Source organism: Petaurus breviceps, unplaced genomic scaffold, assembly GCF_028583685.1.
Source record: "Petaurus breviceps papuanus isolate PSGF00001 unplaced genomic scaffold, PetGlider_PUasm1.0 90808, whole genome shotgun sequence".
Lineage (NCBI taxonomy): Eukaryota > Metazoa > Chordata > Mammalia > Diprotodontia > Petauridae > Petaurus > Petaurus breviceps.
In genome coordinates, this window is record NW_027187349.1 from 2,856,681 (window position 1) to 2,881,621 (window position 24,941).

Below are 24,941 nucleotides of genomic sequence, written 5' to 3' on the forward strand. Positions count from 1 at the left end.
GGATTCTAAAGTGAAGAGGTATTTAACCTCTCAATTCCTGTATTTCACACTGATTTGGCCAAAAAAAAATACAAAAAGAATTCAAGAAAGCAGAGGTCCAAAGCTTCGACAAACCATTTTACAAATAAATTGATTCATGTAAAGGAGCTGCCACACCTGAGTATTTGAGATGTGTCTGTCTTCAATTCCTAATATAGAGAGTCTATTGGTTAGTTTCCACAGAGCTTTGATGTTCCCTGGTTAAAGAAGGAAATCTAAACCAAAACACATGATGCCACTTGTATCACATTATAAGAATTATTATCATTCTTGACTCATTTCTTCCCCTAAAAGAAAAAAACCCAGATAATTATTTAATTATCTTGAACAAAGTTCTCTCTTTGATATGGGTGTCTCCCACACCATTTTCCCATATGATTGACCCACACAGAGAGCCTTATCTTGGAATGACTCATGCTATAGGTCAAAAGGGGAGGGGAAAGTTCTTCAATAACCTTTTTATAACCTCCTTACAAATGCTATTTTTCTTGGACTATTCAGTTGTGTTTGTAAATGGTATGTACTTATTCTCCTTCAATCTGACTACTAATTTTTTCAGCTGGTTTTTACAGTGAATTTTGTAGGCAGTTTTTAATCTAGTTTTTCTCTAGGCTCAAATATATTGAATGAATATTTCCAATAATTTTCCACCAATAATTGGACTAAGTGGTACAGTGGATAGAGTACTGGACTAGAGTTAGGAATATTCATCTTCTTGAGTTCAAATCTGACCTCAGACACTTACTAGCTGTGTCACCCTGGGTAAGTCACTTAGCCCTGTTTGCCTCAGTTTCCTCATATGTAAAATGAGCTGGAGAAGGAAATGGAAAACCACGCCAGTATCTTTGCCAAGAAAACCCCCCCAAATAGGGTCACAAAGAGTCAAACATTACTGAAAAATGACTGAATGCCACCAAAAATCAGAGTCAAAAGGTAAATAATTGCATGTTGTGATTTCAGGGATGTTAAGAATACCCCTTTATCCTCTCAAAATGTCTCTGTACCCCATATACAGATGCCATAATTAGACAACTGGACAATTAGACAATGCCATAATTAGGTATGTAACCTCCACAGGGCTTGATTTTCTTATTTGAAAATTGAAGGGATTGGACTGAGTGACCTGGCATGTCCCCCATCCAACTGTAAGGCTATGACCCTGTGGTACATTGGTTTTTTCTTAAAGTTTTTGTGCCCCAATAAAAATTCAAAAACCTAAGAGAGAAGCAATTCATTAAGTTTTGTCTATTATTTATACTTTAATATAAGTGAATTATGGAGATTATAGCATATTAACATGGAAAGGGACCCTTGAAGTCATTGAGTCACCAACTACCATTGGTCCTAAACATCCTATACAAATGACCAATGATTGCTTAACAATTTAAAGACCTTGTGTGATGATGAGTCTTATGATGCAGTCCCTTTCACTTTGGGTCACCTCTAATCCCTACCCTGGAACCTCAGTTCAGTGATTCATCTTCCACCCCTCACTCTCTTTCATCACCTATATTCAATTTGTTGCCAAGTCCTGTCAATTTTACCTTTGTGACATCTCTTGCATACACTTCCTTCTCTCCTTTGACTCTGCCAGCACCTCACATCTGGACTATCACAATTGCCTGTGGTGGGTCTGCCTGCCTCAAGTCTCTTCCTACTCGACTTATCTCCAAAGAAATCTTCCTAAAGCTCATATGTAGCCATTTAATCCATCTCCCTCCCTACTCAAAAAATTCCAGTGGCTCCCTATTACCTTCAGGATCAAATATAAAATCCTACATTCAAAGCCCTTCATAACCTAGACAACTCTCCCCCCTACCAATTACTTTCCTAGTGTTTTTATACCTTACCCAGACACATACCCAACCCCTGTGATCCACTGACACTGACCAGCAAGGGCTAGCTCTTGAACAAGATATTCCATCTCCCAGCTCCAGGCATTTTCATTGACTGTCCTTCATGTCTGGAATGATGTCCCTCCTCATCTTTGCCTCCTGGCTACTCTGTCTTCCTTCAAGTCCCAAATGAAATGCCACCCTTTACAGGAAGCCTTTTGGGATTCCTCTTAGTTCTAATGCCCTGCCTCTGTTGTTTATCTTTGATTTATCCTGTATATAGCTTATTTAAACATAATTATTTGCATGTTGTCTCCCCCATTACACTGTGAGCTACCTAAAAGCAGGAACTATTTTTTTTGCCCCAGTATTGAGCACAGTGCCTAGAACATAGTAAATAATTAAGGTTTATTGACTGACTAAATTATTCTACCTATCACTAGCTGTGAAGCCATAAGCAAATAGCAAATTTCCTGGGCTTTAGTTTCCTCAACTGAAAAGTGGAACTACTAATTCCTGTAGCAGTCTATGGTGTAAAGTACTTTGTGAGCCTTAAAGCACTTTATAAATGTCAATTATTACCTTTATTACTCAATTTTTCTTTTTTTTAGGTGATGATCAAAGAGTAATGGCCCTGGGACAAGTCACTATCCTCCTTTTATTCTTTCATATTTAATGTTCTGTGAACTACTACACAGAGAATCAAATGGCTGCTTTTTGTAATTAAATAACAGCATAGAGACATAATCCCATCTTTCCCTGGCTCATAGAAAGGAGTTTAGGTACAATTCCAGTAGAAGACAGGATGATAGGATTGATATAATTCACTCACTTCCCACATGGTTTTGATTCTTCCTATTAGGTCTCTATATTTTAAAATTGTTTTGAAAGTAACATAAAGATTATGAATATTTTGTATAGGAACATCTACCAAAAATGGTAGCACAGTGGATCTGCTCTAGTAATAAGGAAGACTCCTATTCCTGAATTCAAATGTGACCCCAGACTCTTACTAGCTGTATGACCCTGGGCAAGTCATTTAACCCTGTTTGCCTCATTTCCTCTTCTATAAAATGAGCTGGAGAAAGAAACGGCAAACCACTCCATTATCTTTGGCAAGAAAACCCCAAATGGGATTAGGAAGAGTCAGATATGATTGAAAAACAATTCAGCAACAGCAACAACCAAAAATGTAATTCATAAATTTTTAAGGATTGATGAGATTTCTGAGCAGGGAATCATGGGCAACAGTTCCATCTGTGACCATAGACTATTTCTACTAGAGCTTATTTGTTGAATTCTCAAAAACATTTGGAGGCCTGTATTTGTATAGTATAATAGAGGTTTGTTTTCTGTGAGTTTATGAAATATAGTGAGCTTTTGATCAACAAGCCACTAAATCATATATTGCTGGGCATTCAGTAGATGCTAAATTTTTGCTGCCTACTGTGACATCTAGTTTCTGCCGTTCCTTAGCATAATCCACATTGATCGATGAGTCCAAGCTCTTTATGTCTATAATTTTTGGTGATGATAGTCTGGTCATGAACTGCCATCATAAACCCTTCTGTTTTCATAAAGAAGTGTGCACGGGCTTTGCAGACGCCGCCACCCAGAGTCCTTGTCTTGGTTCCGTCAGCCGGACACCGATCCCTGCCGCCTCTTCCTCTGCCGTCGCGCCCAGACCCGGCATCTGTAGCCATGGCCAACCCTAATGTGTATTTCGACATCGCCGTCGATAACGAGCCCCTAGGCTGGATTACTTTTGAGCTCTTTGCAGACAAGGTTCCAAAGACAGCAGAAAACTTCCGTGCTCTGAGCACTGGAGAGAAGGGATTTGGTTACAAGGGATCCTGCTTCCACAGAATCATTCCTGGGTTCATGTGCCAGGGTGGTGACTTCACACGCTATAATGGCACTGGTGGCAAGTCTATCTATGGGGAGAAATTTGCTGATGAGAACTTCATCCTGAAGCATACTGGTCCTGGCATCTTGTCCATGGCAAATGCTGGACCCAACACAAATGGCTCCCAGTTTTTCATCTGTACTGCTAAGACTGGCTGATTGGATGGCAAGCATGTTGTCTTCGGCCAAGTGAAAGAAGGCATGAACATTGTGGAAGCCATGGAGCATTTCAGTTCTCGGGATGGCAAGACCAGCAAGAAGATCACTTGCTGACTGTGGACAGTTCTCATAAGTTTTTTTTTGTTTTGTTTTTTGTCTTAACCATCAAACCATTCCTCTGTAGCTGGAGAGAGCACCCCCAAATCCCATCTGCTCTTATACCCTGTAATCCTTGTGCTCTCACTTGCTGCAATTCTCTTTGGATTTCACTTCCTTTTTTCCTTCCACAAGTCTGGCTAGACAACAGAGTTAAGTATATGATTATGAAATAAAAACTAAACTACAAAAAAAAAGTGTTCACTACTCAGCCATTGTTCAATGATTCTTTATCAATGTATTGGTTGAGTTCAGGTGAATACCACCTATGGAGGGCCTTTGGACTCCATTCTTGGGTCTTAGCTCTTTCCATGTTTGTTGAATTGACTCATAAGAGATAAACTACTTTTAGCTACACTAAACAAATCCAATAACATCAAGGTGTTGTCCTCCTTTTTGATCTGTTGGATAAAGTGATGTCTGTTTATTTCAAAAGGATTTTTGTAAGTTTTTCACTCTGCTTATCATGAGCTCTGAGAATTTCTATTGGTCTTCTTTCTCCTTTGTAGTGAAGAAGTGTTCGTTTTTTCCACAATTATCTTGAGTTGATGGGCCTTGTGCTTTATTGACATTATACATGTTCTTGCTAGGATACTTTCCAAAGCTGTTATGGCCCTTTTTTACACTTTGAAAAGAACAAGAGAACTGAAATTGTGTTGGCATTAATTGTATTAAGCACATTCTTCCCATTGAGAATTGACTGTAGCTATCAGGGATTTCAACTGTAAAATGAGGTTAATAACAGTACTTACCTCCCAAAGTTGTGAAGATCAAATGAAAAAATAATTGCAAAACTTTTAGCACAGGGCCTGGAACATAGTAAGCTGGAACATATGTAAGTAGCTATTATTATAAATTATTATCTTTTGATTTACATAACCAAGGCTTTCTCCTTGATCGCTTTATGCTTGATGTATCTTTCCTTGAGGGTATTAGATTTTGTTCTTTTTATTTTCATCTTCATTCTTTGGTTCAATTTGATCTTAAAATTCAGAACCAAAGCCTTAATCTCCATCCTTCCTTGGAATACTTTAAGAATTGTACACATATATAGTCAAAATGACATTTCAATTTCACTGGAGAAGGATTCCAGAAGGAAAAAGTAGTTTAATGTGTTTCTTGGTGGAGTCATATAACTTGATGTCATCTATCAAGTGATTAATAAGACATTTTGTTATGATTTCCTTCTTAACTTGGAAGATATCCTCAATTCTACTTAGGAGAGATAACCATGGGTATAAGGCTAAGCCAAACCATAAAGAGCTTAAACTTTATTCCTGAAAGATACTGTACTTTATGTCAATCATTTGTAACATGCTATATTTTAAATCAAGAACATTACTCTGTGTGAAGACCAAATACCCTAGCATTCTCACTATACTCAGGTCTATATTATAATATTTTGCATATATTATATTATGTTACATAACATGCAATATGTAATACATATGATATATTAATACATAAAATATACTATTATATGTTGCATTAATGCATTATCTATATGTTAAATATATTTACAGTAAATAAATAAGCCATAAATATGAATCAAAGACTTAGTCGTAATTCATTGTTACTATTTGTCCTTTGTATTGAAGAGGATCAATGACATTATGAGTGATATCCAGCAGTGAATTCAATTTGAGGAAGGTAGAGATGCACCAGTGACTTCACTCTTTCTTCCAGAATCATCAAAGTCCAGTGGCAAGATAAAAGTCAAGATGATTGGAGATGACCCAGGATGCAGTGGATGACCTTAGCATCTTTGATTTCTGACCAAGCTGTAAGCACTCACTTCCCACATGGTTTTGATTCTTCCTATTAGGTCCCTATATTTTAAAATCTCTTTGAAAGCAACATAAAGATTATGAGTATTTTGTATGGGAACATCTACCAAAAATGTGGGGTAGGTAGCATTGTGGATAATGCACTGGGCTGGTAATCAGGAAGACTCATATTCCTAAATTCAAATTTGACAAATTTGGAACAAATTGTTCTCATCTTTCCATTCTTCTAGGGGAACTCTTCACATGCTTGGGGTAGACATCCCTCTACTTCATGAAGGGGTTTGAAATGTCTCAAGATACTCTCAACTCAGGTTAGCCCATCTGCCAAGACAGTTTACCAGGGTGTGGCTACTGTGAATGCTATAGTTTCTTGGAGCCACAGCTGAGAGTTGAATGCCAGATAGAAATCAAAGGTGGATGAATAGCCCTGAAAAGGGCTTGGCAAGCCCTCACACCAGAGGTGCTAGTCTTCCTGGCATACCCCAGCAAAGAAAAAGTAATCAGTAATGATAGCGTAAATGTTATAGTCACTCAGGCAACTGGTGGAATAATTATCAAATCATTAAGAAGTTGCTCTTCATACTCGGGAGATTTTTGAATATACCCCTTCTGTTCCTCAGGGTTTTGTGTATCATATTCTTATAAATGTAGATAGATTTGTTTATGATGCAAACTATGAGTGCTTTGTTTAAAGTATGTAAGATGTAAAATGTAATTGACCCATGTTTGGTGTCTCCATCTTTTGGTCATAGATACCTTCTGTTAAGGAAAAGGTAGGCTCAGGCTTGCATTTGAGAGGAAGTTTATTAAGTGTTTTGTTAGTAATTGAAGTACCACTGTCAGGTTTTTGAGCCAACAATTTTGGATTTTATTTGGCCCTGCTGCTTTCCAGGCTTGCAATAAAGTTAGAATTTCAGTCACCTCCCTTAGCACAGCTAGTCCATTATTTATTATCTTAATTATGCACAAGCTTCTCATTTTATCTAGCTTGTGTTTTTGTCATGTCGAACTTCTCGAGACCATATAAATTACATGAAACTTTCCACATCCTTCTTGGACTTGTGCATCTCAAATAAATAAATAAATATTGAATCGATCAATCAGGCCTCAAGTGGAGGTTCAGGGAGAATCTTAATGCAATGGGATGAACTGTGAAAAGATTATCTGCCATACAGAAGTGAGAGGTTTGGCAAGAATAGATGGAGCGTGAAGCTTAGAAGGTATTGAAACACCCAGGCTCTCTAAAATGAGTCTTGTTTGGACTGTGGCAGCCCTGGTCCTACTTGGAATGAAATACACATGGAGAAACGTACAGAGGAAACTATTCAGGAGAGGGAACTGGGTGTGTTTCAGACGTTAAGTCTGTGGAGAAAAATCTGTAGACTCTTGTTTTGTTTTGTTTTAAAAGGAAAGCCAGCCCCTGGAAATAAACTTTGAGATATGTCCTTCATTCAGGAAATCTGCCCTGAAGAAGCAAAAGAAACAAATGAGTTAAGAAGAGGACCATATGGGGAGATTTTTTCCATACTGTGCTAGGAACAAAAATGAAGACAGAAGATGAGAAATGGAAAAGTTTGCTGTTCATAAAGAAGTGGTGATTGATATGCTGAGCATAAACTAAAAACTAGTTGTTCTCCCTCTAAGACACTGTTTATAGATGCATAAGTATACATGCAGAATAGCTAGATGGTGCCATAGTGCATGGAGTACCAAGCCTGGAGTTGGGAAGATTTGTCTTCCTGAGTTCAAATCTGCTCTCAGTCACTTATTACTTGTGTGACCCTGTGCAAGTCACTTAACCCTGTTTGCCTCAATTTCTTTATCTGTCAAATGAGCTGGAGAAGGAAATGGCAAAACATTCCAGTATCTTTGCCAAGAAAATCCTAAACAGGGTCATGAAAGTCAGACACTACTGAAAATGACTGAACAACATACATCATTATTCGCAGTACACCAGTAATATACCTATTTCCTGGCAACCCTAAAGGACATAGACAATGAAAAGAATATTAGATTTTAATCCAGATCTTATCTCTGTCACTTAATACCTGTGTGACCCTGGGCAAATCATTCTCAGGGTCTCAGTTTCCTCCCCTATAAAATGCAGGAGGTTAAACTGGATGACATCCAAAATCCCTCGCAGCTTTAAATCTGTGAAACCCTCCAAGAACTATCATCCCTTAATCTACTTCTCAGCTCTTCCTCCAGTGGTGAAAACTGTGGAGGGAACTTTCCCTCTGACACTGCATAAGGTCAGATCTGCCTGGGTCTCCCCACCTCTCAGCCCTGAAAGCATCCCAATCACCAGATCAATACCGTTTCTGTCTGTGCTATTGTAAGCAGACAAAACTTTCTAACCAGCTCAGCTTGGTTACCTCATACAAAGCAAAACTGGCTTTTGCCTCCCACTACCTGATGTTTCCATATCACACTGAATCACAAAATCCTAGTACAAGTGGCTCAAAGAAGCATGAAAATGAAAAGACAATATGGAGCCCATTAGGCTGAAATCCTGGAGACTGTTAGGAATTAGCACTTTGAGGTCAACTTATGGAAATCCTAAAGATGCACCTGATATTAATAAGCACCATGGACACCAATCAATATTTGAAACAACAGTACAAGTTGGCATGTCATCAAGCCTAAAGAAAGTCAGGCAGAAAACACACAGAAATGGACATTAAAAGAGCTGGGGAAATCCACTCATGCTTTTCTCATTTTATTCTGCAAAATGTTTATAAGAACCTGGGTCCCCTTATCTCTAAAGAAGCAGCATGACATGGTCCTTGCACACAGTAAACACTTAATGTTTTCTGAATGAAATAGTGACAAACTTGGAGTCAGAAAACATGGGTTTGAATCTCAACTCTGGTATTTACTAGCTGTGGGAGCATGGGCAAGTCCTTCCTTTCAGTATATTTATCTATTTAATCTAATTACTATCTGTAAAATGTGAATGATAGTATTTCTATTACCTTCCTCACAAAATTGTGCTAAAGAAAGTGCTTCGTGAAATGTTATAACAACATTTAATTATTATCTATGCATAAACTCTGAGTTTATTTGCTGTTGTTCAATTGTGTCCGACTCTCCATGACCCCATTTGGGGTTTTCTTTTTTTCTTTTTTTAAAGCAATCGGGGTTAAGTAACTTGCTCAAGGTTACACGGCCAGTTGTTTTTGGGTGTGATGCTGAGTATGCTGAGCCTGGGATTCGATCTCCAGGTCTTCTCAACACTGGAGCCGGTGCTCTTACTTGCTGTGCTCCCTGGCTGCCCCCATTTGGGGTTTTCTTGGCAAAGATACTGAAGTGGTTTGCCATTTCCTTCTCCAGCTCATTTTACAGATGAGAACACTGAGGTAAATAGGGTTAAATGACTTGCCCAGGGTCACACAGTAAGTGTCTGAGGTTGGATTTGAGCTCAGGTCTTTCCTGACTCCTGGCTCAGCACCCTATCCACTGTATCACCTAGCTGTCTTGCCTCTGTAGTAATAAGACCATTGATTACTAACTTTGTGACTTTGGAGAAGTTGCTTAACCTTCCTTGGCCTCACCCCTCATCTACAAAATTAAGGTACTAAATTAAATGGCCTCTAAAGATCCTTCTAGCTCTGGATTTATGATCCCATGACATTGTCAAGGGGAGGGAAGGGAGACTTATAAAGGAAGCCTATATGTATTTCATAGGTTTGGGGGGCTGAAAGAAATTTTTAGCCTATCCCTTTTCCAAAAGAAGAAAATGTGGGCTAGCAAGTTTCGGTGACTTACCTAAAGTCACACAGACCATAAGCAACAGAGTAGGGATAAAAACCCAGGTCTTCTGACTTCTATTACTGTTCTCATTCTTCTTCAGTATGTTGCCTCATTCTGTTATTGCAAACTATTATCAAAAACTCAGCTACAAGGTACATAGCTCCTGTGCCCAATAATTACACTTGCTTTTTTTAGATTCCCTTTCATCCCAACCAGATTTTGCTGATTTGTTTAATTTAATCAATCAATAAACATTTACTAAATACCTCTTCCAGGCACTGTGCTAAGTCCTGAAGATAGATACAGGAGGCAAAAGACAGTTCCTACCTTCAAGGAGCTTACAATCTAATGGACAAGACAACAGGCAAACAAATATTTGCAAAGCATAATATATCTAGGATAAATAGGAGATGTTTAACAAAGGCAGGACACTGGAATTAAGAGGGATTTTAGTTGGAATTTAATGGGAGCCAGGGAAATCAGAAGTTGGAGGAGAGGAGAGAAAGCATTCCAAGTGTGTCGAACAGTCAGAAAAAATGCCTAGAGCCAAAAAATGGACTGTCTTGTTCAAGGAGCAGCCAGGAGGCCAGTGTTACTAGATTGAAAAGTAGGTGTTGAGTAAGATGTAATTATGATACTTCTCTTATAAACTCATCCCTACTCTTTCTAAATTAATATAGTATAAGAATGATTGGAATTGGCTTCTGTTCCTCTCATTTGCTCCTATGAATTACTAATTTTGTATAATTATCTATTGACCATAGACATTTGTCACTAAAGACTATAACCTTTATGTTTCTCTTGCAAATGTTAAACCTATGGAAAAGGAAACTGCCAAGACCAGCAATGGGAAGCTTTTAATTGCATAGGAAAGATGTCCAAATCACGTTTTCCTTCCTCTGCTGACAACCTATAAGTCAACGTTCAATAGTACTGCTCAACCCCTTTATTGAAATCTCAAGACTGTCCCATTCTCTTTCAGATAGACATCATTTCCCAGATATTTGAGAGAGAGCTCTGATGGGATGTCTGGACAGTTCTTAGGTTCTTCATATGCCCATACCAAAGCAAGCAATTGAACAGTTTAAAATGCAGCCAACAACTGGTTGTTTGGGCTAAGTGATGCCAACCATCTGGAGAAACTCATTTAATGAAGCCCCTAAGGAGGGCTTATCACCAGGGCTGACTGCTGGCAGTGGTATTTTGATTGTCTATACATATTTTGTGCATTATCCTGCCTAGGAGGTTTTCTTCACCTCCCTCTCCCTACCCCCCACGCAATATTGCTTATACTATTTGCCTTGGAGTAACTGAGATGATAGGAATGACATTATCCTTATAAAGCAGGGAGGGAATTTATACAGTATTCATATTGAATCTCTTTTGCAGCCCTGCCTGAAGGATTTTACAGCATTTGAAATCTATTGCAAAAATAATTATTTTATCTTAGTGGAGAATAGAGCTTAGTAAATTCAAATAAAATCCTAATTCAGATTTTAAAATCCCTTATAATAATTTACATATAAATAGTGTTTACAGTATAAGTCAAGCACTGATTTGCAGCTTTTGCCAATTTCTGAGGTCATTCAGCCTCTTCAACCATAAAATGGGAATAATCATACTCAAACTACTTTGGGGTTTTCTGTGAAAGAAGTGCTTTGTAAGCCCTAAAGTGCAGTACTAATGTGAGTGTTATTCAACAAATATTTTGGGGGGGATGCCTATTGTGTGCAGGACACTGTTCTACAAGAGATTCAAATTTTAATGAAGACACATCCCCTACCCTCATGAAGCTTACAATCTAGTAAGAGATACAGTGTGTACATTGATACTACAACCCCCAATAATATATGATAATTACACTAGAGAGATATAAACCAAGTGACATGTTTCTGTCTCTATGAAGCTTCACCCAAATATTTTCTAACACATTTCCTCTGCTTTTATTATTCCTAGATTTACTTACACAAGTATACTTTAATTTATGATGCTATTCTGCTCACTTGCTCTCTCTTTCTTTCTGTGTGTGTGTGTGTGTCTGTGTCCCTCCCTTCCCCTGCCCTACATTTCACCTATCCCATTTCCTTTGGAATTGTTAACCCTGTTTTACAGTTAAGGAAACCGAGACTTTAGTGGAGAGGGTTTACTAACTTGCAATGGTCACAGAACTAAGAAGCATCAGACTCAGTCATCAAACCCAAGTTCTTGAGTTCCAATGCCAGCACTCTTCCTGCTGATGACTCATTGAAATAAACCAATGGTTAGTTGTTTGGACAGAAAGAATAATGTTATGGTGTGATTGGTTCCATTATTTGATAGATCTCTGCTTATATTATGTCCAATGCCATATGATGAGTAGTTTAGAAAAATGGGAATATTTACTCTAAAAAAAAGAAGACCCAGGTAAAACATTATAAAAGTTGCCTTCCAGCATCTGAAGGGATGACATGTAGAAGAGGCAATAAACCAGGTCTGCTTAGTCCCAGAGGGAAGTTATAAAGAAGTCAATTTTGACAACAAAAAGAAAAATCTCATAGTGTGAGGACCTGGATTCAAATTCTGTCCCTGTCACAAATTAAATGACCATAGGCAAATCACTTAACCCTTTGCCTTCAGTTTCCTCATCTGTAAATTTAGGGGATTGGATTAGATGGCCCTTCTGGTTATAAATCTCTGTTCCCATGATCATAATGGTTAGAACAGTCCAAAGTCAGAATAGGTTACCTCAGGAGATAGTGAGGTCCTCCTTCCCTAGAGGCTGATATACTTAGGGGTAATATAGAGGAGATTCCTCTTTAGAAATGGGTTGGATGTTTTTGGTCCCTTCCAATTCTAAGTTTCTGTGACTATGGAAAATAAGTACAACAATGTAGAATAACCACAAAGAAGGAGGAATATAGCTAGACCAGAAAATTGAAAGATAATCCAATGGTTTATCCAATGGTTTCATTTCAGATAATGACTACAACCTCTTTTTCCACCAAACTTTCCAAGAAGGTTACAATTAAATAACTAAATGGAACTATTTGCATTTTGTATTTTATTTCCCCAGTGAAGCCTGTAGTAGCTGTTGATAAAAACTAGGGAAATGGTCCCAAATCAAGCAGAAACAAAAAAGAAAAGATCCAGGTAGGGCTAGAACATAAGCCTGAGACTAAGTATTTGGTCCCTGAAAATAACAAAACACTGACTATAGTATTCAGACCATTTTGCAAACATCCATTTCCCTTACTCCAGGCTTATTGGCTGTGACTACCAGCACTTTATTATAGCTCTCTGGAAAGGAAGCTCTCTAATTTACAAATGCTCTATACATTCTCTCTCACACCCACTGGGACGCCTGTCAAGAAGCTACAATGAATTGACAACATGGGACCTGACTCCACTCTTCCTTCACAAACTTTGCTTTAATAATTGGAGTTGGTGGAGAAAAAGAGAAACGAGAGTACAGAAGGTCACTTACTTCTGGGAAAGGGAGACCTGCAGTTGAGGAGCTTTATCTGGAAAGATGGAAAGACAGAGCTATTACACTGAAATCAAAACTCGTGCCTGGACAGCTGCCAGACAGGGGGTGGGGTGGGGTATGCTACTGTTGGTCAGTTCTGGGTTATCTTCTAGAAGATACAGAAATGACTGGATTTTCTTCATCTTGAACTTATTTACAACCAGTTAGACCCAGTGGAATTTTTACCACTTTAGGTTGGATCCCAGAGTCTTTGGGGTTCTTTATTTTCAAGTTTGGAGACTCTCACAAAACATAAATTCCTACAACTAACCATTTTCAAGGAATGACATGAGTTTCCAGGAGGTTTTGTCAAGAGAAAAGAGGAACTCAAAGTCCAAAGAAGTCATGATTGTTTACAAGTCCTCTCACTACAACCTTCTGATCCTGGAGCCTGCCTTAGCCACTTCACTCCAGTACTCCTTCTCATCCTAGAAGATCCCTCCACCTAACTGGTCACCTCCCTTTGGAACTTCCTTGTTAAGGTTGGACCTCCAGGCCAGCCATGTTCACTCCTTCATTCCTCCCCACCTTGCTCCTGATTCTCCTGACTTCTTACTTCACCATTAGTCCTCCCACCCATTCCTTTCTTCTCAGCTTCCTTTTACATGTTGTCTTCCCTCAGAATGTAAGTTCTTCAAGAATGGGGACTGTCTTTCTTTTTGCTATTTCCCAGTGCTTAGTACAGTGTCTGGTACATAGTAGGTGCTTAATAAATGCTTGTTGGCTTGATTTGAGAAAAGTACTTTTGTCAAGAGATGGGATGTTTCTGTGTGAATCTACGTCTCATTGGGCCGTCACCAATATCTTGACCTACGTCTTGCCATTGGACTCTGATGACTCTGGTGGAGAGAATGAGGCTGGTGACTTTTCCCAGATCTGCTTCACTTAAATCCAATTCACTTCCAAGTCAAGACATCACCCTCCTGATGTCATTAGTCCTCTTAGTTAACGAAGAAACAACAACATCTCATCATTGCAAGCATTTGAAAATATAGAAAGAGCTCTTCGAAAAATCCCCAGGTTTTGTTTATGTGCATTGTTTTTCCTTCACCATATACTGTGATAGGGAGTATATTCCACTAGGAATCAGATGACTTGCATTCTGGTCCTGCTTCTACAATGTGCTAGTTTTGTGACTCTAAGAATATCACTTATCGTGAGTTTGAGAATAATAATAACAACTACCTGGGGATATCTGGGTTTATCTGTAGCTCTAAATTGTTGTGAGGATCCAGTGAGATATACATGGAAGCAATTATCTTTATCCTGATGCACAAATCTTTGTGCTGCCAAAGAATCAGATAATTCATAAAATGTCTTCATTTGGCCTTCAGTCAGTCCACTGAATGTTTTATGTTTTAATAAAACATTTCATTTAAGAAAGAGATACAATAATATTTCCATTACCTAAGAGGGTTATTTTAAGGAGAATGCTTCACATAATATAAACACTACTCATTTATTTTAAGGAAATTTCAAATCTAAATCAAAATTATATTTTGGTTTCGTCTACATTCATTCTATGCCTGGATAAAATAATTGTCTTAGTGGAAGATTTCAAATACTCTAATATACTTCTATAAAGATTGCAAAAGTCTTGAGAGACTGCTTTCAGGATTAATATAATCTCAGGGCAGCTAGGTGGCATAGTGAATAGAGTACTGGCCCTGGAGTCAGGAGGATCTGAGTTCAAATCCAGCCTCAGACACTTGACACACTTACTAGCTATGTGACTTTTGGCAAGTAACTTAATCCCAATTGCTTTGCCTTCCCCCCTCCAAAAAAAAAGATTAATACAATTTCCCTCCCTACCTTATAAGAATAATGCCACGACTATTGACTCAGCCTCCCTAACAATTCTATCCAAAAACAGTCTACTGTTCCTTTTCAGACTTTGCAAGGGACTACAAAAAGGTGTCAAGGCTTTACTCACCACACAGCCAAGGAGCTATGTTGGAAATATGGCAGTGGAAAGAAGAGGCTGCATTCTTGCCAAAAGATTGCTACATAAGTCCAGATTGGGTCTAGTAGGTGAATCTGCTCGACTTGCATTTTATTGTTATTATGTGGGAATGGAGGATTTTCTTTGTATCCTCAGATCTTAGCACAATGCTTGGCACATTGTAAGTTTTAATAAATGCTTGTTAACTGACTGACTTGAAGGGAAACCCCAAGAGATCCATTCACACCACTTCAACTTTACAAGAAAAACAGGCTTGAAAAGTTTATAGAAAGACATTGAACATTTCCCGGATATGAAGAAACCCTTCCAACATTTTCTTTTCAAACCTGGGTGTCGACTCAGAAACACTAATTAAATCAGTTCCACAATAGACCAAAACATTAAAAAAAAATAACAGGTAAAAAATGAAGGCAATAGAAGGAGAAAGAGCTGAACTGGGAGTCAGAAGAGCTGGATTCTTATTCATTCCATCTCTACCATTTACTAGTGTGTGTACTTGGGCACTTCCACAGAATGAAGCAGTTAGATTGGATGGTCTCTAGATCTTTTTAAGCTCTCAAATTCCAAGATTCTCAGTCTAGGAACCTATCTGATTGGAGCCAGCTGTGATAGAAGAGAAACCTTATGGCTTTTCCTATTGCAGTGTTTGTCTTCATCACTGGATGTAGTCAGAAGACTTGGGATCAGTCCCAACCTTGGTCACTTACTGGACACATGACTTTGGACATCTCACTGAATCTTTCTGTGCCTCATTTTCTTTATCCTTGGAAGGAGAACACCTATGCAGCCTAAACTCATGGGGTTGTGAGAATCAAATGAAATAACATGCAGATAGCAAGGTGGCATGGTGTTGGAGCTGGATTCAGAAAGATCTGAGCTTGAATCTAGCCTCAGAAACCTATTAGCTGTGTGACCTTAGGCAAGTCACTCACTCTCCACCTGCCTCCATTTCCTCATCGGTAAAGTGGAGGTAATGATGGAACCTATCTCACATGTACTTTTCTATCCAGTGACAATGGTCTATTTGCTGTTCCTTGAACAAGACACTTCTTCAGCTAGGATAGTTTCACTCACTGTTCCTCGTGCCTGGAATGATCTTCATCTTCATCCTACTTCCTGGTTTCCCTAGCTTCCTTTGTGTCCCAGTTAAAATCTCACCTTCTAGGAAAGACCTCCCCCAAACTCCCTAATTCTAATGTTTCCTCTTTATTGACAATCTCCAATTTATCATACATATATGTGTATATATCTGTATCTCTCTAAATCTCTCTCTCTATATAACATCTTACATAGTATGTTATATACTAATATAATATATAAGTATACCAATAACATAGTATAACATACTACTAATGTAAAATAACTATATAATATAAATGTATAATATAATTTTATAATTATATACTAATGTAGTATAGTATAAAATGTATAATTGTTATGGGAATGGGAATTTAAGATCTTCCCTGCCCCTAGGCCCTTTAATAGGCTTAAGTGACTCTGAGAAACTTCCCAGATTTGAAAATATACTCTGCCCCCTAATAGGCTGAATGTGGTCACATGGAGCCTGTGGCAGGATGCTTGTTTTTCAGGAATGCCCACATCTTGGTGCTTTATGATTGGGCAGTGGGTGAAGAGGGTTGTGACATTCTCTGAGCCAGGAGAAGGCTATATAAACCCTGATGTGAGGTTTTGTTTTGGGGCTCACTTTGAAAAGAGTTATGTGATTTGACCAGATGAGACTCTGAGCAGCTGTTGAGCCCCCCAGCTTTGAAAACCCAGATGTTGATGCTTCCCTCTCTGGTAACTGATTAGGCATGTATGCAATGGCCAGACAGTTGGAAGCCTGTCTGCTGATGTTTCTCTGTATTTGTTGTCTGCTTGTAACTTGTTTGTATTCTCTGAAGTTTAGGGTGCTGACCTTTTTCCCCTGAACTAGGTAAATGATATATGTTTGATTAAAACAAGATTGTTATCCCATTTTTAGTTGCTTTCCTTTAGCAGATCTAAGAATCTGTGTTGGCAGCCACCCTGGGTAAGCTAGAGTGGTTGCTGCTACAATAATACTATATTATATTAATATACTATACTTTACTATTGGTATATAATATACTGTTATATTATATATTTCTACATAGAAATAGATGTAGATAGAGATATAAATTTGGAGAGATATAGGTATATACATTTGTATTAGATGGAGACAGAGATATACATACATATAATCTTGTTTGTATGTATATAGAAGTTTTCAGGCTTTCTTCCCCATTAGATTGTGAGCTCCTTGAGGACAAGGAATATCTTTTGGTTTTGTTTGCATTCTCAAGATTTAGCACAGTGGGACTGACACAAAGTAGGCTCTTAACAAATACATATTAACTGACTCACTGGTGAATAAAAAATAGCAAACATAGAATTGTAAACTAGAAAGCATGGAAAGATAGGCTTGAGCTAGACTGTGAAGGTTTTAAATGTCAAACAGATGGATTTGTTTTTTACCCCAGAGGTAATAAGGAGCTGTGAAAGCTTCTTCAGCAGAGGAATGACATGGTTTTCTTCATATGATGAAAGTCTATTTTATGGCCCTAAATCATGCCTGTGTCCCTAGCCCCAGTCGAGCGATTTCTGTGAATTGTGCCCTTGGTCACAAGGGGAAGCAGACAGGAAAGTATGTATGATTCTGGCCAGGCCATCATCCCTGTTAAAAAGACAATTCAAAAGTCATCTCCGCCTTGAGGGAGTGATGAGGAATCAGGAGCACCTTCTTATACCAAAGGTATAATAACTTCAGTGTTTAAGTTTCCTTAGAGACATCTTGCTGTATGGACTATGTCAGGAATATTCTCATCAGATGTTTATGATTCATTTTATCCCAGAGCTGGAGAATTCTTGATTTTTAGCCAAGCTGTAAAATATCCCCTTTCAGTCTCTGAAGATTGTCTAGCAGCCTTGCTTTTGGTAACCCCTTGGTACAAGAACATCAATAGTTTCATCCACATAGGCATTTGTCTCCCACTTATCCTGCTGCAGGGGTATCAATGTGCCCCTACTCCTTACAACACCCACAAGACAGGAGACCTGACCTCTGGACAGAAAACTCAAAAGCAAACCCGCTTAGTCTATGAACTGAAAGCTCAAAAGCCTGATTATTTAATAGGAGGAGTTTCCCCTCTATCATAACCCTGATAAAGGCCTTGAACATCTAACCAGAATAGGTTAAGATGCTCTAAAACTTCTAGACACTAAGGTTTTTTTCAGGCCCTTTTTTGTTATTTTTAATATTTTAAAAAATTCAACATTATGAGATCATGCTGAAAAATTGTTTCTAATATGAAGGCCATTTAAAAATTAAAAACAGGCTTATTCAATTATTTTATTTTCTGTTGTTTTTAATAATTTAAGTTGTACATCAAGATTAACAATCTTTTGTTTTTTTATTTTTTAGAATAAGAGACTTTCTAAAGTTGTAAATGCAAAATGGATTTAGAAAAAACAAAAAGTATGTCTGTTAGTGTTTGAAACTAACAAACATCTATATTTTCTATATAACTAACATTTATATAGAGTTTTTTTTGACTAAACTTTAATTTATTAATTTGTTTGTTTCCTTTTAGTTTACAGGATTCAATTCCACAATTCCATGAATTTCACATTTTATCCCCCTCCCTCCCCTCCCCCCCATGGCGGCTTATTATCAAGTATAGGATCTGTAAATACTTTCACATTATACAATGGTCAGGTTATAAGGATGGATTGTACCAGCTGGGATGAAAAATGGTAAAGAGGACATAAAACCCAATAAGAGAACGAAAAAGATCAGGTATTTTGCTTCCACCTGGATATAAATTTAGTTCTTTCTAGTTCTTTCTCTGGATGCACGTTTTTCTCTCCATCATGTGTCTTTTGGGATTGATGTATATCCCTGCATTGTTGAGAAGAGTCCAGTCTATCAAAGTTGGTCATCACACATATGTTGTGTCTGTAATTGTGTACAAATTCCTCCTGGTTCTACTCTTCTCACTCAGCATCAGTTCTTTTAAGCCTCTCCAGGTAAATATGAAGACCGCCTGCTCCCTGTTTCTTATAGCTCAATAGTATTCCATAACATGCATATACCACAACTTGTTCAGCCATTCCCCAATTGATGGGCACCCCCTTAATTTCCAATTCTTTGCCACAACAAAAAGAGCTGCTATAAACATTTTTGTACATATGGGTCTTTCTCCCATTTCTATGATCTCTTTGGGATATAACCCTAGGAGTGGTATTGCTGGATCAAAGGGTATGAAAGTATTTATAGCCCTTTGGGCATAATTCCAGATTGCTCTCCAGAAAGGCTGGATCAGTTCACAACTCCACCAACAATGCATTAGTGTTCCAGTTTGCCCACATCCTCTCCAGCATTTGTCATTTTCCTGTTTTGTCATCTTAGCCAATCTGACTGGTGAGATGTGGTACCTCAGAGTTGTTTTGATTTGCATTTCTCTAATCAATAGTGAATTAGAGCATTTCTTCATGTGCTTATAGATAGCTTTAATTTCTTTCTCTGAAAACTGCCTGTTCATATCCTTTGACCATTTATCAATTGGGGAATGACTTGTATTCTTATAAATTTGACTCAGTTCTCTGTATATTTTAGAGATGAGTCCTTTGTCAGAGACATAGGTTGTAAAGATTCTTTCCCAATTTCCCACCTCCCTCTTAATCTTGGTTACATTGGCTTTATTTGTACAGAAAATTTTCAATTTCATGTAGTCAAAATTATCCATTTTACATTTTATAATGTTCTCTAATTCCTGTTTCATCATAAAGTCATTCCCTCTCCACAAGTCTGATAGGTAAACTATTCCTTGTTTTAGCAGACTGCTTACAGTATCAATCTTTATACCTAGATCATGAACCCATTTAGACTTGATTTTGGTATATGGTGTTAGATAATGCTCTATGTCCAGTTTCTGCCATACTATATTCCAGTTTTCCCAGCAGTTTTTGTCAAATGGTGAGTTCTTATCCCAAAAACCAGGGTCTGGGGGTTTATCAAACAATACATTACTGTACTCGTTGACTTCTGAATCTTGTGTGCCTAATCTATTCCATTGATCCACTTCTCTATTTCTAAGTGTAAGGGTTATGGGATTTAAAGATCTCCCATGCCCCATGGACGTGCTGACATAGCAGAGCAAGAGAAAGTGAAAAGCCGAGCTAACGGTCCTGCAGTTGGCAGTTGGTGGCTGTTGCCTTTTTTTTTTTTTTTTGAGTTAGGACTCCGGCTGAGCACTGCCAGGGGCCGGAGCTGCTGGGAGCGCTCTTCCAGGACGCTGGGTGGTTGCTGTGAGTGGGGAGCGGAGGACCTTTGCCTGAGGTAGCCTGTTCTGTTTTAAAGGCTTGAAAATGTGGGTGCTTTTTACTTTATCTACCTGTGCCAATGTCATAACTACTCTGATGGCTTTCACTTTCTGGTTTTGGGACTCAGTCTTTTGGTATCTTAATAAATTTTCTAGTTTATTTCCCCAAATGGCAAACCTGACGTATTTTGTGATGGATAATTATATCAGCATATTTGTAATCTCTATAGGCATTGTGAATATGGCATTGCTGATACACTAAGCCAGTACCAGGTAGTTTTGATGACTGCTGCTTTATAGTACAAATTGAAATCTGGTAAAGCTAGTCCACCTTCCCTAGCATTTTTTTTTTCATTAATTCCCTTGATATTCTGGACCGTTTATTCTTCCAGATGAATTTTGTTACTATTTTTTCTAACTCTATAAAGTAGTTTTTTGATAAATTAATTGGTATGGCACTAAATATATAATTTAATTTAGGTAAAATTGTCGTTTTTATTATATTAGCTCGACCCAGCCATGAGCAATTGATATTTTTCCAATTAGTTAGAACTGACTTTATTTGTGTGAAAAGTGTTTTGTAGTTATGATCATACAGGTCCTGGGTTTGTTTTGGCAGGTAGATTCCCAAATATTTTATAATGTCTACAGTAACTTTAAATGGGATTTCTCTTTCTACTTCTTGCTGTTGAATTTCATTGGAAATATATAGGAATGTCGAGGATTTATGTGGGTTTATTTTATATCCTGCAACTTTACCAAATTTATTTATTGTTTCAAGCAGTTTTTTACTTGATTCTCTAGGATTCTCTAAGTGTATCATCATATCATCTGCAAAGAGTGATAGCTTGGTCTCTTCTTTGCCTAACTTGATTCCTTTGATTTCTTTTTCTTCTCTAATTGCTACTGCTAACATTTCTAGTACCAGATTGAATAAGAGGGGTGATAGTGGACACCTTTGTTTCACCCCTGATCTTATGGGAAATGCTTCCAGCTTCTCCCCATTACATATAATACTTGGTGATGGCTTTAAATAGATGCTACCTATTATTTTAAGGAAGGCTCCATTTATTCCTATACTTTCTAATGTTTTTAATAGGAATGGATGTTGTATTTTGTCAAAAGCCTTTTCTGCATCTATTGAGATGATCATGTGGTTTCTGCTAGTTTTATTGTTGATATGATCAATTATACTGGTGGTTTTCCTAATATTAAACCGTCCTTGCATTCCTGGAATAAATCCTACCTGATCAAAGTGTACTATTCTTGGGATAAGTTGCTGTAGTCTTTTGGCTAGTATTTTATTTGGAATTTTTGCATCTATATTCATGAGGGAGATTGGTCTATAATTTTCTCTCTCTGTTTTATCTCTTCCTGATTTAGGTATCAGTACCATATTTGTGTCATAAAAAGAATTTGGTAGGACTCTTTCTTCACTAATTTTCCCAAATAATTTGTAGAGTATTGGAATCAATTGTTCTTTAAATGTTTGATAGAATTCACTAGTGAATCCATCTGGCCCTGGAGATTTTTTCCTAGGGAGGTGACTGATGGCTTCTTCAATTTCTTTTTCTGACATGGGATTATTTAAGTAATTTACTTCCTCTTCAGTTAATCTGGGCAACTTGTATGTTTCTAAATACTCATCCATTTCCCTAAAATTGTCAAATTTCTGTGCATACAATTGGGAAAAATAATTCCTAATTATTGTTTTGATTTCCTCTTCATTGGAGGTAGATTCACCCTTTTCATTTTTGATACTCATAATTTGGTTTTCTTCTTTCTTTTTTTATCATATTGACTAAGGGTCTATCAATTTTGTTGGTTTTTTCATAAAACCAGCTCTTGGTTTTATTTATTAGTTCAATAGTTTTCTTAATTTCTATTTTATTAATCTCTCCTTTAGTCTTCAATATTTCTAGTTTAGTATTTAATTGGGGATTTTGAATTTGTTCTTTTTCTAGGTTTTTTAATTGCATGCCCAATTCGTTGAGCTCCGTTTTCTCTAATTTAATCACGTATGCACTCAGGGATATAAAACTTCCCCTAAGAACTGCCTTTAATGCATCCCACAGATTTTGGTATGTTGTCTCATTATTATCATTCTCTTGAATGAAATTACTGATTGTTTCTATAATTTCTTGTTTGACCCACTCATTCTTTAGGATTAAATTGTTTAATTTCCAGTTAGTTTTTAGTCTGTCTTTCCCTGGCCCTTTATTGCATATAATTTTTATTGCATCATGATATGAGAATGATGTGTTTAATATTTCTGCCTTACTGCATAGAATTGTGAGGTTTTTATGCCCTAGAACATGGTCAATTTTTGAGTATGTGCCATGAACCGCTGAGAAGAAAGTATATTCCTTTTTATCCCCATTCAGTTTTCTCCAGAGATCTATCTATCCTCTCTAAAATCCTGTTCACCTCCTTAACTTCTTTCTTGTTTATTTTGAGGTTGGATTTATCAAGTTCAGATAGGGGGAGATTAAGGTCTCCCACTAGTATAGTTTTGCTATCTATTTCTTCCTCTAATTCCTTTAGCTTCACCTCTAGGAATTTGGAAGCTACACCACTTGGTGCATATATGTTAAGTAGTGATATTGCTTCATTCTCGATGGTGCCTTTTAACAGGATATAGTTTCCTTCCTTATCTCTTTTAATAAGGTCAATTTTTGCATTTGCTTTATCTGAGATAAGGATTGCTACCCCTGCTTTTTTTGCTTTAGTTGAGGCATGATATATTTTACTCCAACCTTTTACCTTTACCTTGTGTGTATCCCTCTGTTTCATATGTGTTTCTTGTAAACAGCATATTGTAGGATTATGATTTCTAATCCATTCTGCTATCCATCTCCATTTTATGGGAGAGTTCATTCCATTCACATTTACAGTTATGATTGTTATCTGTTTCTTTCCCCTTATCCTATTCCTGCCCCTGTTAATGTTCATATTTTTCCTCCCTTCTCCCTTCCCCCCCTTAATAGTTTTCCTTTTGACCACTGCCTCCCTCAGTGTTCCCTTTTTGGCCCCCCTCCCTCTTCCTCCCCTTTTCCCCTTACTACTTCCCTCTCTACAAACCACTCCCACCCCCCTTTTGTAACCCTTTCCCCCTCCTACTACCTGTAGGATATTGTTATTCTTAATGAGGTATGCTATTTTTCCTTCGCATCAAGAATGACAGGAACAGATCTCATGCGAAGCTCCTCTCCCTCCCCTCTTTCCCTCTAAAATGATGTGTGTTCTCCTTGTTTACCTTTCTAAGTCACTGTTGCTTCTCATAATTGGAGGTTGAATTTTCCATTGAGTTCTGGCTTTTTTATCAAGAATGTCTGGAACTCTGTTATATCATTGAATGACCATCACTTTGCCTGGAAGAATATGCTCAGTCTCGCTGGGTATGTGATCCTTGGTTGTAATCCAAGCTCTTTTGCCTTCCTGAAAATTGTATTCCACTGCCTCCGATCTTTCAGTGTGGAGGCTGACAAATCCTGTGCAATCCTCACTGTGGACCCTCGATATTTGAATTGTTTCTTTCTGGCCGCTTGAAGTATTTTCTCTTTTATCTGGTAGTTCTGGAGTTTGGCCACAACATTTCGAGGATTTTTCAGTTTGGGATCTCTTACAGCAGGTGTCCGGTGGATTCTGTCGATTTCTATTTTCCCCTCAGGTTCTAGTATCTCAGGGCAGTTTTCCTTAACGAGCTCTTGGAGAATGTTGTCCAGGCTCATTTTTTCATCATAATTTTCTGGTAGGCCTATGATTCTCAGATTATCTCTCCTGGATCTGTTTTCCAGGTCAGTTATTTTTTCTTTGAGGTATTTTATCTCTTTTTCTAATTTTTCATTTTTGTTGTTTTGCTTGGCTACTTCTTGGTTCCTCATAGAGTTATTTGTTTCCATTTGTTTAATTCTGGTTTTTAGCAAATCATTTTCCTTGGTTAATTTTTGAAGCTCCTTTTCCATATCATACACTTTTCTTTTTAGAGAGATGTTTTCCTCATTATAATGCTTTTCGAATTCTGCTATTTTCGTTTTGAGAGAATTATTCATTTTCTCTTCTATCTCTCTCATTTTGCTTTCAAAGTTCCTTCTGATCTCATCTAGGAGAGCCTTCTGTGCTTGGGATCCATTCCCTGTTGAAGTTTCAGCTGTGGGTGTGGAGTCCACATTGTCTCCCTCTGAGGTTGGTTCCTCCCTCTGAGGATAGTAGGACTCTAGAGTCTTTGTCTTTGTAGTCTGCTTTCTACCCATTTTGAGGCAGGGTCCTAACCACGCCCTTCCTCTAGGATCCCAAGCCTTTACTGTAGAGGGTTTTGCCCTGGACAATAGTTACTATATTTTCAGGGTCAGAGGGGGTGTTTGGAGCAAGTGGGGTTCACTCTGTCATCCTGGTCTTTGGAGGTCCTGAAAGGGGCTTTTTTTTTTTAAAGATTTCTGGGCTATGAAGTGGTAGCCCTCGGAGTGTTTGCTGTCCAGTATAGGGGCCCCTGTCTTT

At 37.9% G+C, this 24,941-nt stretch overlaps 1 long non-coding RNA gene and 1 pseudogene across 2 annotated transcripts in view; one reads left to right on the top strand and one right to left on the bottom strand.

The window, feature by feature from the left end:
* The window catches only part of LOC138147784 (uncharacterized), a 103,039-nt gene that overhangs the window by 25,843 nt on the left and 52,255 nt on the right, over window positions 1–24,941 (bottom strand). The window lies entirely within an intron of this gene.
* Window positions 3,458–4,291, top strand: LOC138147782 (peptidyl-prolyl cis-trans isomerase A pseudogene; annotated as a pseudogene).